The sequence below is a fragment of the Mirounga leonina genome, unplaced genomic scaffold, assembly GCF_011800145.1.
Source record: "Mirounga leonina isolate KUSES-001 unplaced genomic scaffold, KU_Mleo_1.0 Mir_150, whole genome shotgun sequence".
NCBI lineage: Eukaryota > Metazoa > Chordata > Mammalia > Carnivora > Phocidae > Mirounga > Mirounga leonina.
In genome coordinates, this window is record NW_023270374.1 from 34,842,686 (window position 1) to 34,860,198 (window position 17,513).

Here is a 17,513-nt window from a genome sequence, read left to right on the forward strand (position 1 = left end):
AAATAAATAAATCTTTAAAAAAAAATGCTGGGACGAACATCTTGTCCACACATCTCTGTGCACATGTATGAGCATCTCCATACCGTAAAGATGGGAAGTCTTGGGGGCTGCCCAGTGGACAGTTTGAGCTGGATCTGTTTGCCGAACGAGTCCCGGGGCCTCTCGGGCAGCACTTTGATGGGTGTGATGGGTGTCCACTTGTGGGGCCCTGGACAGGTTGATGCTGCGAGAAGGCTTGAGGGAATAATAAAGAGCCCAGACCATGAATGACCTCTGGCTGCCCAGGCCAGATAAAGGGCAGGGAGGAGCCCCCAATCCTGGGCCCCACATGTCCTGTTGATGTAGGTTTATCTGTCCAGCTGGCCTGGTGTACCAGCTCCCGGCCTCTCCCAAGGAGGTATGGGTGCAGGTCTTAAAAGTTGGGGTACCAGATGTGGGGTTCACCCTTTCACTCCTCAGAAAAAGCTCGGAGGTCTTGAGATCCCTCTCATTTGTGGGTCTACCCACTAGGGGTGAGGTTTGTGGTGAAATTATGTCTTAGCCTCTCCTACCTGCTCCAATGTGGGTTCTCCTTTGCCCCACGTGTAGGAGTCCTTCAGCGAATTGTTCTGTATGTAGCTGCAGATCCTGTGTCCGTGGGAGGATGAGAGTTCAGAATCCTTCTACGTCGCCATCTTGAACCAGAACGACGACAAAAGTGCTTCAGATGAGCATGGATCTGGATTCACATCACAGCCGTACCACTAAAGAGCTGAGTGACCTTAGGCCAATTACTCCAACTCTCTGAACCTCGTGTCCTCATCTGTATAATAGGAAAAATAACCTAGTGGGGTTATCGTGGAAGTGACATTAACAAGTACCTGGCCCACAGTCCAGACTTGCCATAAATGACGATGTAGATTTCCACTGTTGTGTTGGGTCTCCAGCCTTTTTGGAAAACCTATAACAGCTTTATAGAGAGAAAATTCACACGCCTTACGGTGTAGACATTATTGTGCGCAATTCAGTGGTTTTTAGTATATTTATCACAATCACTTTTGGAACCTTTTCATCATCCCCCCCCGAGAAACTCTGTAACTGTTGGTAGTCATCCCCTAGCTCCCCTGCTGATCTCCCTCCCCCTCCAGCCCTAGGCAACCCCAGTTTACTTTCTGTCTGTATGTATTTGCCTATTCCAGACATTTCAAATAAATGGAATCGTACACATTGGAAATCTTACAGAGTCTTTTGTGACTGGCTCCTTTCACTTAATATAATGCTTAACATCATGTTTTCATGGCTCATCCCTGTTGTAGCATGAATCCATACTTCATTCCTTGGTGTTGTTGGACAATATTCCATTGTGTGGCTAGACCACGGTTCATATATCCATTCATCAGTTGAAGGACACTTGGATTGTTTCCACCTTTTGGCTCTTATGAATAATGCTGTTATGAACATTTATGTACGAACGTGTTTTCATTTCTCTTGGGCATAGACCTAGGAGAGGAATTGTTGGGTCATAAGGTAACTCTATGTTTAACCTTTTGAAGAACTGCCAGACTGTTTCCCAAAGCAGCTGTATCACCTTACAACCCCACCGGCAGTGTATGAAGGTTCTAATTGGTTCTAATTTCTCCACATCCTTACCAACACTTGCCATGGTCTGTCTTTTTGATTATTCCTAGTGGGTGTGTCGTGGGATCTCATTGGGGTTTTGGTGTGCATTTCCCTGATGGTTAATGTCTCCATCTTTTTCAACAGAATCTGCTTCATTTCCAGGGTCAGATAAACCTGGAACATCCCTTTCCCAATATGGAAACACTAACCTGTCCCTCAAAAAGGAAAAAAATTCAACACGGAAAAAGATGAACATTACTACTTCATTAAGCTGGCTCTTCCATATTTGTATATTTCCCTGTTTGGGGACATTGGGTAGTTTCTAATTTTCTTCTATTATCACCAATAATTATAAAGACCAGTTGTCACATGGGAAATGCTCACAATAAGTAAACAAAAGGATTAAAAACAATACTCAGTTTAGTCATCCTCTCTGAGAACAATGTATGTTTGTTAATTCATCCAAATGTGTTTTGACCACCATGCTGGGCTCCAACCCCGAGCTAGCTGACGGATGGACAAGGTCTGGAAAGGAACAGCAACGATGCAGATACCGCTGGTGTGGGGGTGGTGGGGCCCTGAGTGATAGATGCCCCAGCCTTCCCCACCTCTATTTCCAAACTCTCTTGACCGTTGTTATGGTGCCCTTGGCAATAAGACTGAGGGAAAGGAGAAAAAATGATTGATCTAAGGATGATGGGCGTCATATTTCTTGAGCCAGATCCTTCAAAGCTATTATTTTATGGAATCTCCACGCAACGTGGGAGGTTGATAATACCGTAGCTACTACTATGACACTCACCGGGTGCCTGGGGCTGTCCCACCAGCGAGGTGCCACTATTGTCCCCAGGTTACACGGGAGGAAGCCGAGGCAGGGCCACGAGACACGAAGCCTTCCGCTTTGGAGGTCTGTCTTTCTACATTACCCACATGTGTGCAGAGCTGCACAGAAAGTCATGTTCACACTCAGATCCACGTGTGCACCCTTGGACACACCTGGGAGCATATGTGCCACACCTAGATTCACATGTGCACTCGCATGCAGGACTGCTCATATCTGCAGGCATGTCCACGTGAGCTCCAAGCGTACATATCCATGTGCACTGAGTCCGTTCACTTTTGGACTCACATCTAAGAATAGGAAAAGGGGTGCAGATAAAGGGGCCAAAGTCCAACTCTTGCCTCCTCCCTGCACCCTCAAAGCACCAGCTGCTGCTAGCAGATGTGTGCAGGCCTGGCTGAGGCGAAGACAGGTGTGTCTATAGGCTCAAAGGACAGCGATGACCTGGCACTTGGAACCAAGGGCCACCCATTAACTTCTAGACGGAATTACAGCAACTAGAGGGCCTCCTCTGCTGGGGGCCGGAGGCCCTGAACTGAGGGCCTACAGACAACATGTCTGACCCTGTGCCAGGAGCTCCAGGGGCCGCACCAAAGAAGGCACAATCCAGGTCCTCCAGGGGTCCCCAAGGGATCAGGAAGACAAGATTCACACCTAGAGGTGGTTTCACATAGTGGTCACTGGCAAGCATTTTAGTGACAGACTGCCTGGCTTAAAATCTTGGTTCTACCATTTACTGGCTGTGTGATCTGAGCAAGTTAGTTAACCGATGGGTGCCTCGATTTTCCCATCTATAGAATGGGGAAAATTCTAACACCTACCCCTTAGGATTATTGCTTAACAAGTACTACATGAGTACGTATTTGCAAAATAAGCTGCTTCGGGCAAAGGGGGTTTGGGGATGAAGGCCAGGCACTGAGTAGAAAGAAATTCCTGAGGATATGGGCCCTGCATCCCACTAGCTGGGTAACCACAGACAAGTCACGCAACCTCTCTGAACCTTAGCTTCTCATTTGTAAACTTTGCACAAATCATTCTTGGTCACTAAACAAATATTTATTGAGGACCTACTATGTGCCACGCACAGTGCTAGGAACAGAGAATACAGCAGTGAGCAAAGCAGACAGTCCCTGCCTGCATGGAGCCTACGGAGTTGGAGGGAGGATAAAGTAAAAACATCCGGTGCATAGTAGATGCCCATTGTTCCTTCTTTTCTCCCTCGTCTACCATTGCGCATCAACAGTATAAAAGAGTCTGGAGAACACAGAGGGGCTGAGGTGGGGGAGACCTATCACCTAGAATCTCACCACCCCTAACAAAACTACTCATTTCATTTTTGCTAATCAAGCCAGTACAGGGCTTGCCTCATGGTGAGATGCTCTAAAAAGCATTTGGAGTGGGGCGCCTGGGTGGCTCAGTCATTAAGTATCTGCCTTCGGCTCGGGTCATGATCCCAGGGTCCTGGGATCGAGCCCCATAACGGGCTCTCTGCTCGGCGGGAAGCCTGCTTCTCCCTCTCCCACTCCCCCTGCTTGTGTTCCCTCTCTTGCTGTGTCTCTCTCTGCCAAATAAATAAATAAAATCTTTGAAAAAAAAAAAAGCATTTGGAGTAATCAACGCATTGCATTTGTAATCAGCAGAAAACAGCTGATTACCCTGTAGCATACCTGATGGAAAGAAACAGAAGCAATCATGACCAGCCCTCTGCACACAGAGGCCTTTCCCTTCTAGGGAGCTGTAACATTTCCATTTTGTAGAAAACAAAGCTGAGGCTCAGAGAGGTCAAGTCACTTGCCAAAGGTCACACAGCAGAAATGTGAAGAGCCAGCTTCAGAAGCCAGTGTTCTTCTGCCCACACTGTCTCGGGCTGTGGGATGCAGCCAGGGATGGATGGTAGGGCTTTGGGCACGGTGACCGGCCTGCCTTTCATTTAGTGAAGCTCGGGGTTTGGGGAGTCTTTGTGCGCCAGGCCTAGGAGCACAGGATAATTGCCAGGCTCTTAGACGGTCTTAGGGGTCTCTTCTGAGCCCAGAAACCCCTCACTCTTACCTCCTTGGGAGCTTGGGGGCCTGCTTAGCCAGGGTCAGAACACTGGACAAGTTCGTGATTTCTGGTGCCCTATGGTGGGCGAAGAGCACAAACCTCTGGGTCCCCCAGGGCCCCGGGGAGACTGCGTGGGGAGGTCAGCTGCTCCTGCTGCTACTAATGGTGCTCGCCAAGCCAGTGCTTGCCATGTGCAGGCACTTTGACAGCTAATCTCGTATCATTCCTGCAGTCACTCCCTCAAGGTGGGAATCATTATTACCACTTGATAAAAATAATCAGAGACTTAGGAAAATGACTTACCAAGGGCACATCACTGGCCGGGGGCATAGCTGGGAGGTAAACCCTTGGCGCTCATAGGAGAGAGCATCGTCAAGGAAGCCTTCCTGCACAGAGAGAGCCAATTTAGGCCATGGTGGCCTTGAATGTCGGAGTGACATTCAATCTGGATTTCTTAGGCAGTGGGGGCGCTATGGTTTTAGAGCAGAGGGAGGATTTGAGTGTAATCGTCAATTAAGCAAGAGTTGAATGTCACGTAGGACGACAGAGACCTATGGAGAGGTGGCAGGGCCCCGACTGGCTCAGGTGAAACCGCCCTCACCCAGCACCACCAAACAGCTGGTGCTCAAGTGATAGGATCATAGGAGTCCCCTCCATTCGGGTGCTCCTGTCTCCAGGGTCCCTGGGAGGGAGAGTCCAGGCTAGGAGAGTCCAAATGCCTCGGTGGGTGTTCAGCCTGGATTTGTTCAACACCCAGCCCTGTGTGGGGAAAGGTGGGGGTCCAGGTGAGGCATGGGGTAGTACGGGTGTGACGGTCCCAGGCACTCGTCCCAGCCCCTTGCTGTGAAGAGCAGGAAATAGAAGCTGGCTGGGCAGCGGTGGACCCGTGAACATCCAGCTTTACTAGGCTCCACGCCACCCTTCCTCACTCCTCCAGGAGTAAAAAACAACCAACCCCCCCCACCAGCTACCTTTTATTTAGCACTTGCGTGCCACACCCCCTGGGAAGCTCCTTCCAGTCCCATCGCTTGAGTATTCCTCCAGCAAACCTGAGATCAGAGGGATGGCTGACGATTTCCATTTTACACGTAGGAGGTGGCGCTCGCAGAGAGCTGAGGTTGCTTACCCAGGTCACAGGGCCCTAAACGGTAGACAGACGAGCAAGCCAGGCTCCAGCGGCCCGGCCCAGAGGAGGCGAAACTCAGTGTTGCCAGCAGAGGGAGACGTGCCCTCAAAGATAAGACCTGCTTCCCAGACTCCCGGCCGGAATTGCAGGAACAGCCCCGCGGCAGCTGCTCTGGGGCTTCTGAAACACCTGGCCGCGGGCGCCCCCTGCGTCCCAGGTTCAGGTGGGGCCTGGGGAGCCCAGAGCTGAGTGCAGAGGAATACAAAACAGCCCTCAAAGGAGGCGAGCCCGTGGTTCACAGAAAAGGAAACACAATGGCTTTTAACACATAAAAAGATGTTTAGCTCGCTCCTGATCAGAGAAACCTGAGTTAAAGCCACAACAAGCAAGCCCTTGCGCATCTATCCGATTGGCAGTTGTGCAGGCCAGGGAAACACGCCCGCATACATTGCGGGGGGATTAAACTTGGTTTAACACGTGCAGAAGGCAACCTGGTAGAATTGCAAGTTCAGGGCGCCTGGGTGGCTCAGTCGTTAAGCGTCTGCCTTCGGCTCGGGTCGTGATCCCCGGGGTCCTGGGATCAAGCCCCGCATCGGGCTCCCTGCTCGGCAGGAAGCCTGCTTCTCCCTCTGCCTGCAGCTCATTCTGCTTGTGCCCTCTCTCTCTCAAAGTAAATAAATAAAATCTTTAAAAAAAAAAAAAAAAACGGCAGGTTCACGTGCATCCAACAGGAATGCATAATACATGAGTATAAAAACTTGCACTAGGCCTGCGTTCTTCAATACGGTGGCCGCCAGTCCGGGGTGGCTCTGGGGCACTCAGAGCTGGCTCGTCCGGGTTGAGACACGCCGGAAGTACAAAATACACACCAGATTTTGTGAGTGTGGAAAACAGAACGTGAAATAACTCTGTAATAGCTTTTTTTTTTTTATATCGATGCTGTGTTGAAATGATGTTTTTGATCGGGTTAAATAACTTTCCAAGTTAATTATACTTGCTTCTGTTTACCCTTAAAACGTGTCCGCTAGAAAATTTTAAGTTACGTCGGTGCTTTGAATTTGTGGCTTCGATTTTTTTTGTAGTAAAATACACATAACATCAGATGTATCATTTTCACCATTTCTTTTTTTTTTTTTAAAGATTTTATTTATTTATTTGAGACAGAGAGAATGAGAGACAGAGAGCATGAGAGGGAGGAGGGTCAGAGGGAGAAGCAGACTCCCCGCCAAGCAGGGAGCCCGATGCGGGACTCGATCCCGGGACTCCAGGATCATGACCTGAGCCGAAGGCAGTCGCTTAACCGACTGAGCCACCCAGGCGCCCTCTTTTTTTTTTTTTTTAAGATTTTATTTATTTTTTTTTTTTAAGATTTTATTTATTGATTTGACAGAGACTGCAGGAGAGGGACTGCAGGGGGAGTGGGAGAGGGAGAAGCAGACTCCCCGCCGAGCAGGGAGCCCGATGCGGGACTCGATCGCGGGACTCGATCGCGGGACTCGATCGCGGGACTCGAGGATCACGACCTGAGCCAAGAAGGCAGTCGCTTAACCGACTGAGCCCCCCAGGCGCCCCTCATTTTCACCATTTCTAACGGTCAGCTGAGCGGCATCAAGTACATTCACACTGTTGTGCAACCATCCCCACCATCCACGTCCAGAGCTTTTCCACCATCCTCCACGGCAGCTCTGCTCCCCATTCCTCCCTCCTCCCAGGCCCTGGAAGCCACCATTCCAGCCCCCGCCTCTCTAAAGCCGACTGCTCTAGGTAAGCCAGTCATACAACATTCGCCCTTTTGAGTCTGGCTCATTTCACCCAGCATAATGTCTTCAAGGTTCACAGTACAGCACGTGTCAGAATTTCCTTCCTTTTGAAGGCTGCGAGATATTCCGCCATATTTACGTACCACCTTTTATCTACTCATCAGCTGGTGGACCTTTGGGTTGCTTTCCACCTTTTGGCTCTTGTCAAAAATGCTGAGATGAATGTTTATGCACGAGTACCTATTCGAGTCCCTGCTTCCAGTTCTCGAGTGTATATTGGAGTAGATGTTACCGAACAGCACTTTACTAGTGATTTCCATAGCAGCACTGTTTGAAATGTCCCCAAACTTGGAACTGCCCAAATGCCCATCAACGGTAGAAGGAATAAACAAATTTTGGTGTATTTGCATAGAACAGTGCTGTAAGAATGTGTGACCACGTGCCTGCTGCCGTGTGGATGAAGCTGACATACAACACCGGACGTATGGTGTGTGTCCACTTACACAAAGTTCAAACGAGGCAAAGCTAACCCATGATGTCAGAAGTCAGCTCCTCTCTGTGCGCCACGAGGGGGCTTCTGCAGGACTGACAGGGTTCTGTTGATCAGGCCCTGGCTGCAGGAGCCCCACCACTTTGTGAGAATTCACCAAGCTAAACACTCAGGATTGTTGCTCCGTTTGGTGTATAGGTTAGGCTTTTGTAAGAAGTCCTGCAAAACATGCCCAAGTCCTTTGATCCGGCGATTCTAGTTTTGGGAATCAAACTACAGATACAGTTTCACATGCGGGAAATAAAGCGTGTACAAGATGACCCACTGCCGTTTCTTATCATACCAAAACCTTAGAAACATACCGACTCACACCACGAGGCTGGCTCCGGTCAAAACAGGGAAAATACCAAGTGCTGGCAAGGATGGGGAGAAATGGAACGTTTGTGCCCTGCTGGTGGGACAGAAAATGGAGTCGCTGCTATGGAAAACAGCATGGCAGCTCCTCAAAAAATTAAAAATAGAATCACCTGTATCATTCAACAATTCCACTTCGAGGTGAATACCTGAAAGAATCGGAAGTGGGGTCTAGAGCGGATATTTGTACAGCCATGTTCTTAACAGCGTGATTCTAGGAGCCATAACCTGAGGTGTCCGGTCGTGGATAAACGAGCAGCATGTTTATATAATCACCCAACACTATTCGGCCGTACAAGGGAAGACAATTCTGACCCAGACTACAGCATGGATGAAGCTTGAGCTCATTGTGCTCAGTGAGACAAGCCAGTCATAGGACACCCAGGGCGAGGAATGTCACGGACACAGGAAGCAGAAGGGTGGGCACCAGGGCCGGGGTGGGGAGGCACAGGGCGAGTTGTTCAAAGCCTACAGTCTCAGTTTTACAAGATGAGAAGACTTCTGGGGACGGATGATGGTGATGGTGGCACAGCAATGTGAATGTACTTAGTACCACTGACCGTACACTGAAAAATGGTTAAAATGGCAAATTTTGTATTATGCATGCATATTTTACCACAATTAAAACTCCTTTTTTAAAAAAGATTTTATTTATTTAATTAAAGAGAGAGAGAGAGCACAAGTAGGCAGAGCGGCAGGCAGAGGGAGAGGGAGAAGCAGGCTCCCCGCAGAGCAGGGAGCCCAACGGGGGGCTCGATCCCAGGACCCTGGGATCATGACCTGAGCCGAAGGCAGACGCTTAACGACTGAGCCACCCAGGCGTCACACAATTAAAACTTCTAAAAAGGGAGGTGTCTATAAGGAAAGGTGAGAAAAGTATTTGAGATACAGTGGGTAATAAAAGTCAAGGGGAGAACAGAGTGTAAGGAGCGTTTCCATTTGCTTAAATATATCAACATGTTAAACAGAAGATGTGGAGATAGGACAGAAGTGACATTCTAGACCAGGTCACCATGTACAAAGGAGTCACAAAGGACGCGGGCGGGACACGTCTCCCCAGTATTCACCTCATCACTTAGAGAAAGGGTGAGGTACTGCATAGAAAGAGAGGCTTGAGGGACCCCACCCCCCAACCTGAGAAGGCCAAACAGAGACTGCACATCCAGATGCTCGGCTGGGGACCTGGGAGGGTTTCTGGAACAGATGGGGCTGGGGTGGGGAGACCTGGCAGGGGGTCATCTTGGGTCCTACCCCAAGAAGTTGGAGATGGAAGTGGGATTCCTAGGGCTGAGCAAGGAGTGGCAAGTGACCCCCAGGAGGAGAGGTGCATCCACCAAGGGTGAGAGGAGCCTGCAGCAATGGCCAAATTCATGGAGCCCACAACACCATCCCGTGATGGAAAAGGGGCAGCTTGAAATATCTGCCGCTAGAGCACTGGAAGCCAGCCAGGATGGCAGTTGCTCTGGTAACATCTTTCTTCTCCCCTGACAGCCTCCGCCTAGCCCCCTCGGCCCCACGTGCAGGGGCAGGGAGGAGGAATGGAGAAGAAGCCCCCCTTCCCACCTTCTGCCTTCCCCACTACAGGGAAGAAGCAGGGGGAGAAGGTCTAAACCCAAATCAGATTGGCAGTTCCCCTGAATATCTTGACTGGACATTGAAAATTTGAGTGGAGACCATGTTTGTGACTGAAAATGGTAGAACTGTCATTACCTAAAAGCTGTCAAGATAACACGGGTCCATTCCATGTGTTCTCCTATTGTCCAGGAAGGAAGCAGAGGAAGCAGAGAGAGAGAGAGAGAGAGAGAGAGAAGGTGAAAAATCTCTTAAGGCCACGTTCAGAACTAGTACAAGGTTGCTTCTGTCACATTCTATTGACCAAAGAGAGATCCAAGGCCAACCCATATTTGAAGGAAAAAGGGGAATAGGGGAGCTAGGTCAAAGTCACATTGCAAAGGGGCATGGGAACAACAGGAATGGAGAATTGGGTCCACTTCCATAACCAGTCTACCAAAAAGGCCTTGCTTCCCTTGCAAGGGAGGCTGGGAAATGTAGGCCAGCTGCGTGTCCAGAAAGAACACTGCGTAAGGCAGGGTTACCTGTCTCAGCCACACCTGCTCCCCTCCTTGCTGATGCACATGGAGACACACGCCTCCTGTGCGCTCAGCCCAGTGGGGGGGCTTAGCGAGAGCCTCTCTTCTCAGGGTTAGAGGTCCTGACTCCCCCTCTGTGCGACCACTCACTTTTTTTTTTTAAGATTTTATTTATTTTTGACAGAGAGACACAGTGTACAAGCGGGGGAAGCAGCAGGCAGGGGGAGAGGGAGAAGCAGGCTCCCCGCGGAGCAGGGAGCCCGAGGCGGGCCTCGATCCCAGGACCCTGGGATCATGACCTGAGCCGAAGGCAGACGCTTAACCGTCTGAGCCACCCAGGCGCCCGCGACCACTCACTTTTGCTCCCAGGAACTCCATTTCCTCATCTGTAAAACGGAGATATGACAATCATAATTGCCTCCCCTTGACATGGTGGTGATGAAAGCACTCTTCGTCCAAGAAAGCCTCAGATTTTGCAAAGAACTGGACGACACTCTCTGTGCCCTCAAAAGCACTAGGTAACTAGAGGCTACAAGAAATCAACACATGCGGGCAGACCTGGGGAGATGTGTTAACAGGGGCTGCGGGAGCCATCAAAGGAGCTGTGGCAGGACAGCTGATGAGCAGAGTCGGAATAGACCCAGGAGACAGGGAAAGGCACGGCAGGGCGGAGGAACAACACATGCAAAGGTGTGGAGGCTGGAACACACATGGTGTATTAAACGGTCCCATGCCCTACCTTTTAAAGCAGAAATTCCCAAAGGGTGGGATGTTGGCCGGGCCCGGGACTGACGCACACTTACATGCTTGTTCCTTGGCAGGATGGGTTTGAAAAAGAGGGCAGAAGAAGAATGAGAGATTGAAAACAGATTATTGGGGAGAAAAGTATTTCAGGCTCGAGACAACTGTCTCTGCAGCCTCTGGCTCCCGTCCCACCCATTCCCCAGCCCTGACGCAAGGCTGGCTGGAAGAAGGTATTTCTCCTGGGATTGGTCAAGCTGAGGGCCTGGCTGGCAGGAGACTAAAGCCTACCCCATTCGTGCCTGGGTGCCAAACTCTGCACAAGGCTTAAATATACCCACAGCCTGACAACATGCCTTAAGCCATGTGAAATGCTCCTCAAGATACCTTCTGTTATTGTCCCCATTTCCCAGATGAGTAAACTGAGGCTTTGAGAGGTTAACTGGCTTACCCACAGCCACATAGCCAGCCAAGGGTGAATCTGACCGATTCCATTGCCTTATCTTGGGCCTGGGCTGCAGACAGAACAGGGAGATGTTTAGAATAGTGAGGAAGAGTGTTCCAGGGGGCACAGGGTATAGTGTGTAAGGCAGTAATGTGCAGTGAGTGTTTGACTCAAAAGTCAGATTTGGGGGCTGTTTGTTACAGCAGCATGACTTAGCCTATCTTGACTGATACAAGTCATGATAAACTAAGTTACATGTCCTAAAAAGGTTAAGACCTCCCCATATTCCTCTCAGAAGCAGCACTTCTTTAAAAAACTATGATTTTTAAATTTTAAAAAAAGATTTGTTTATTCATTTGAGAGAGAGAGAGAGTTGGGGCAGGGGCAGAGGAAGACAAGCAGACTCCCCACAGACCACAGAGCCTGACGTGGGGCTCAATCCTATGACCCCAAGATCATGACCTGAGCTGAAATCAAGAGTCAGACACTCAACTGACTGAGCCACCCAGGCACCCCTAAAAACTGTAACTTTTAAATTTTGCCAAAATACATAAACATAAAATTTTCCACCTTAACATTTTATTATTTTATTTTATTTTATTTTATTTTTTTAAAGATTTTATATATTTATTTATTCATGAGGGACAGAGAGAGAGAGAAAGAAGCAGAGGGAGAAGCAGGCTTCCAAGGAGCAGGGAGCCCGATGTGGGACTTGATCCCAGGACCCTGGGATCATGACCTGAGCCGAAGGCAGATGCTTAACCGTCTGAGCCACCCAGGCACCCTCCACCTTAACATTTTAAAATGTCCAGTCCCATGGCATTAAGCACATTGCCAGGTTATGCTACCATTGCCACCATCCATCCCAAGAGCTCTCTTCATCCTGAGAAGCTCAGACTCTGTTCCCATTAAACACGGACTTCTCATTCCCCTCCCCCAGCCCCGGGCCACCGCCCTTCTACTTTCTGTCTCTATGAACCTGCCTGCTCTAAGTACCTCACATAAGTGGAATCACACAGTATTGGTCCTCTTGTGGCTGGCGTCCTTCACTCAGCAGAACGTCCTCATGGTTCGTCCATGTCGTAGCCTGGCTCAGAATGTCCTCCCTTTTTAAGGCTGAATACTATTCCATTGCACGTAGAGACCACATTCTGCTTCTCCATTCATCCATCCACGGACACTTGGGCTGCTTCCACCTTTTGGCCGTTGGGAGTAATGCTATAAATATGGGTGCACGGATATCCAGAGCAGCATTTTTAAGCAAAGTTGTTGGGGGGATACATGCACTGACCAAGAAGCCAGGAGACTCGAGGACCCCGGGCTCCACCATTAACTTGCTGTGTCGCTTTGGACACATTGCTTTCTGCATCTGATTCAAACTTTCCTCACAGTAGCATGCTGAGACCCAGTGAGACGGTGTAGTGAGAACGCTCTCTGTGAAGGGAAGCCACGAGGGGCTGTTATTGCTGTTACTCAGTGGGGTGCGGGCAATGATTTCCCAAAGGCATGAGTCACTCATGGTGGAATTCCAGGCATCAGGAGATGCAGTTCTGGGCAGCAGAGACCAGATTCCGCACAGAGCAGTGACCCTGATCCCGAGCCTGCTAGGGAGCCACACCCTCACTCCTTGGCCACTGGCTGTTGTGAGGAAGGAGCTGAGTGGGGTTTGCTCAGGCTGCTTCTGTGGCCTCAGCATGGGGAGGGGAACTTGCAGGGTGGATGAAGAGGCCCGACGTTAGCATCTCGATTCCACAACTTTCTAGCCCGGTCCGCTGGACAAGTGAGCTCCCCTCCCTGAACCTAAATGCGGGGGAGGAAAGTGGATTCCTTCAACCTGGGTGAAGATGGAATAAAATAATCAAGGTGAGGAGCAGCCTTACCATGGCGGCCGTGAATGTCCGTATCATATGGTCCTTTGGGTAGAGCCCATGGTCCCATTGCCTCACACGATTGTTAAGGAGGCTCAGAAAGGGTGATATACTTGCCCAGGGCCACACAGCCAGAGAGCAGTGGAAGCTGGACTAGAACTGGAAGATCCCGACTCCCAGCCCTGGGCCACACTGCCTCCCATGTGGTTCCAGTTCTAGGAAGAGGGTATAGGAACTGAGCTCTGGAAGAGCAGTTGAGGCAGGGGAAGAAGGGGGACCCAAAGGGCCTCAAGGGGAAGGTGGAACTTTCTTCTTTCGTATCTCATGGAGATTGACCTAAGAACCTTTCAACTTACAGCCAGCCCTCTCTGTACTTTGCAAAATCCTGAGACCACTAGTGATATAATATTATCTGAGCCCTTCCTAAGTCCCAGGCTTAGAGCTGAGCACGTCACCTACCTGGTCCCCTTGCACCCCTCCCCCCAGGAGCTAGGAGCCAGCGTTATACGATTCGAATGCCCCCAAACCTTAATTCAACGGCATTCTCAAGGTTATAAAATGTGAAGAGGCCAGAGCTGGCTTTGAACCCAGGGCAGGATGCCTGTGGACTCTGTGCACTGAAGCACAATGATTGACTACTTCAGCTGAAGCCGGTTACAGCTGTGAGGTGGAGGCAGGGGGGCCTGACTGTGCCCATTGTTCAAGTGGGAACACGGAGGCTTGGAGCAAGCAGCCTTACCACGGCGGCCAGCACATACGGAGCGCTAACTGGGCTCACGGTCTTCGGCTGGACACCTCACCTTGATTATTTTATTCCATCTTCACCCAGGTTGAAGGAATCCACTTTCCTCCCCTGCATTTAGGTTCAGGGAGGGGAGCTCACTTGTCCAGCGGACCGGGCTAGAAAGTTGTGGAATCGAGATGCTAACGTCGGGCCTCTTCATCCACCCTGCAAGTGCCCCTCCCCATGCTGAGGCCACAGAAGCAGCCTGAGCAAACCCCACTCAGCCCGCTTAGCCCAAGGCTCTGGAGAGTCCATTTGCCAAGGGTCCCCAAATACACGGTTCTCAGAAACCCACATTCCTCAAGTGGAGCCCCATGGGCTGTGATTCAACAGCCTCCCTGGTTCTCTGCCGCCCACAGGATGATCCACAGGGTGTGGGCCAGAGGGCTGAGGCAACAGAGGGGACGGTGACCCCACTGACAGCAGGTCAGCCCAGACAAATGTGGCTATCTACAGAAGCCTCCCCCTCCCTGTACATGCTCCTCTTAGCAACAGCCTGGGAGGAAGGCAGCGTCTCCTAGGCCCCATCCTTCTGGGGCCTTTGATCCAGCTCCAGTCCAGAATCCATTGCCCACTTTCTCTCCTGCCTCCAACCTTCTCTCTAGAGCCTTGCCTCTCTTCTAGTATGGGATGGGCATGGTGTTCAAGAAATCTCTTCCCCAGCCCAGGGGCTAAGCCATTCAAGGTTCTCCAGTCCCCTTGGCTGCTTTTCAGGGATGGGCATGCGTATTGGCTGGGTTAAGTCTTATTAGCCACTGTGACAAATACCTCCAAGATTTCAGTAGCTTTCCACCACAAATGTCTGATTTTTCCTCCCATGCCAGTATGAGAAGTCTTGGCAGGAGGACTGTGCTCTCTGCAGCCATTTAGGGATTGAGACTCTTCCTGTCTTGTGACTCTGCCTTCCTCAGCCCCGGAGTCTTCTCCATTCAGCAGGCAGATGGGGCAAGAGCGCAAGGATCATACGCCAGACCTGAAAACGATGCATTTATTTTTGCTCATATCCCATTGGCCAGACTCAGTCACATGGCCACACCTAACTGCAAAGGAGACTGGGAACTATAGCCTCACTGTGCGCCCAGAGAGAAAATGGCTGTTGGTGAGCACTAGCAGGCTTCCACAGAAATGACCCAGTTCTTACCAAGGAGACACAAAGTCTGCTGGGGGCTTCTGAGGAGGGCTCGCTTTGAGTTTAAGAGGCGGCGTAGGGAGGAGTCTCTCCATTCTTCCCCTTTAGGTGGTTGTGTGAGGATATGATGTCTGAAACTTTGGCAGCCGTGTTGAGACCATGAGGCGCCAAGTCTGAGCGCTAAAGCCAACACACTGAGGATGCTGGAGCTGCGGTATGCATCCTGCATGCCGTCACTGAGCCTCTGAACTAACCAATCCCGGAACTACCCAACCTGCGGGTGTCTTGACCCCAAAGGTCCTTACTGTTGAAGTCAGGGGTATCAGGGTGGGTATTCTATCACTTGCAGCCTAAAATCTCCTAACTGACCGATACTCAGGAGTGAATGCTGAAAACACCTAAGCCATTGCATATGGTATTGTGCTTATCTGGGGGAAGGGATGGAGAAGGTACAGCAGTTCAAACACAAAATGAACAACTACTATGTGCCAGGCCCTTGACATACACAGTGTCTGTGTGGGGCCAAACTGCCTGGATTCCAATCCTGCCTCCATCACCTCACCAGCCCATGACCTTGGACAAGTCACTCAACCCAACCTCTCTGTGCCACAGTTTCTCCATTACTAACATTGGGGTGCTTATAAATCCTCCACCTACTCAGTAGAGGATTAAATGTCCAATTCCGGTCAAGAGTTTAGCACGTTATCAGTGAACATGAGCTAAAAAAAGTCCTGACCAGACAGACCCTGGGAGGCGTGAGGAATATTAACCCCATTGGAGAGATGGGGAATCTGAAGTTCAAGGAGATGAAGCCCAAAGGCATACAAATAGGAAGAGGCAGAAGCTGGATCTGAACCCAGGTTGAGTTAAGCGCCTACTATGTACCCGGCATTTCGGCAAGTGTTTAGTTTCGTTAGCCCACTGGATGTGCATGGCCGTCCTGCGTAGGAGACGGTGCTCTTGTTCCTATGACTATTCCTACCGAATACAGGGGGAAACCATGGCTCAGGGAGGTGGGGCAACTTGCCTACAAGCAGGGTCAAGATGTCAGCATTTGATCCTAGGCCTGAGTCCAAGCCTTTATGCTTTCTGCTATTTATAAGCCTCCCTCACGGGGACCCCAGACTCTGAAGGTGGAGCCTCGGGCATCGGAGGAATATTACAATTGGCCCCCAGGGCTGTTCAGGGTCTCCTGAACTCATTCCCCAAAGCTGGCTGTCAGTTCAGCCTGTCTCCAAGGTTGTCCTAGTGATGGCTGCCCCTCTGTTCTGCCAGGAAAGTAACCAGGATCTGGAGTGGAAGAGCCCGCGAGAGGGAAAGTTTGACTCACTTTATAAAAGCAAAACTTTTTTGCACTGATCCATAACGGAGTAGGCTGTCCTGGGAGGTGATGAGTTCCCCGGTCCTGGGAAAGTACAAGCAAAGACTGGTGGCCAGTCTTCTTTGAAGAAGGTTGTAGAGGTAACTCCTGCTTGAAAAATGATACTGGATTCAAAGAACGTTCAGTTTTTAAAAACTATGATTGGACTCTGATTTAGGGTTGCACAATACTCAAAACATAGGAGTCTAGGATTGTATGCATTTCCCCCTCTGTGTTTTCTGTTCCACCATCAGATGATTGGACTGTGGGGCACCTACTGACTCGGGGAAGGGATCTTTCAGTGAAAGCAGAGCATCACTTTTTAGGTTTCAAAAGCCTTTGGGAAGATGGCTGTTCCATCGGCCTGGGTCCTGGGGTGAGGGGCCGTGAAGCCGGGCCGCAGAGGCCTGAGCGGACACGCAGTATGAATAACTGAGAAACAAGCTTTGGGGGTGGTTGTCACTGTACTGGGACCTAGCCGACCTGATGGGTGCACATCTCCCCCCCCCCCACCCCCAACCCCGCTTCTCCTCCTCCCAAACAAGAAAGCTGGGCAGGGAGCCAGAGAAGAAGGTACGAGTGAATATTTTTTGAATTTTGTGGGTCAACATGACCCCAGACGGCTCTGAGGAATCCACAAGTAGAGTGAGGAAGGCATCGAAAGATGAAATGGTCATGCGGTGTGTCTAAGCCACGGGGGACCAAGCCACCTTGCATGGAGACACAGCCATAGGGAAAATGCACACCTTCCCTTCCTCCCTTCCTCCCTTCCTCCCTTCCTCCTTTCCTCCTTCCCCTTCCCTTCCTCCTTTCCTCCTTCCCC

At 50.4% G+C, this 17,513-nt stretch overlaps 1 long non-coding RNA gene across 3 annotated transcripts in view; it reads right to left on the reverse strand.

Moving 5' to 3' along the window:
* Positions 1 to 17,513, reverse strand: part of LOC118011514 — a 24,138-nt gene continuing 6,625 nt past the window's right edge. The window contains exons 1-4 of one of the 3 annotated variants that reach the window (XR_004679488.1): positions 16,661 to 17,169; positions 14,970 to 15,174; positions 12,546 to 12,745; positions 1 to 802 (exon numbers count right to left, since the gene is read on the reverse strand). This is a non-coding gene — a long non-coding RNA (uncharacterized LOC118011514). Of the gene's footprint in view, positions 803 to 4,786; positions 4,870 to 5,454; positions 6,144 to 10,657; positions 11,620 to 12,545; positions 12,746 to 14,969; positions 15,175 to 16,660; positions 17,170 to 17,513 lie in introns of those variants that run through there. The other 2 variants (XR_004679490.1, XR_004679489.1) reach the window with 2 other exon arrangements.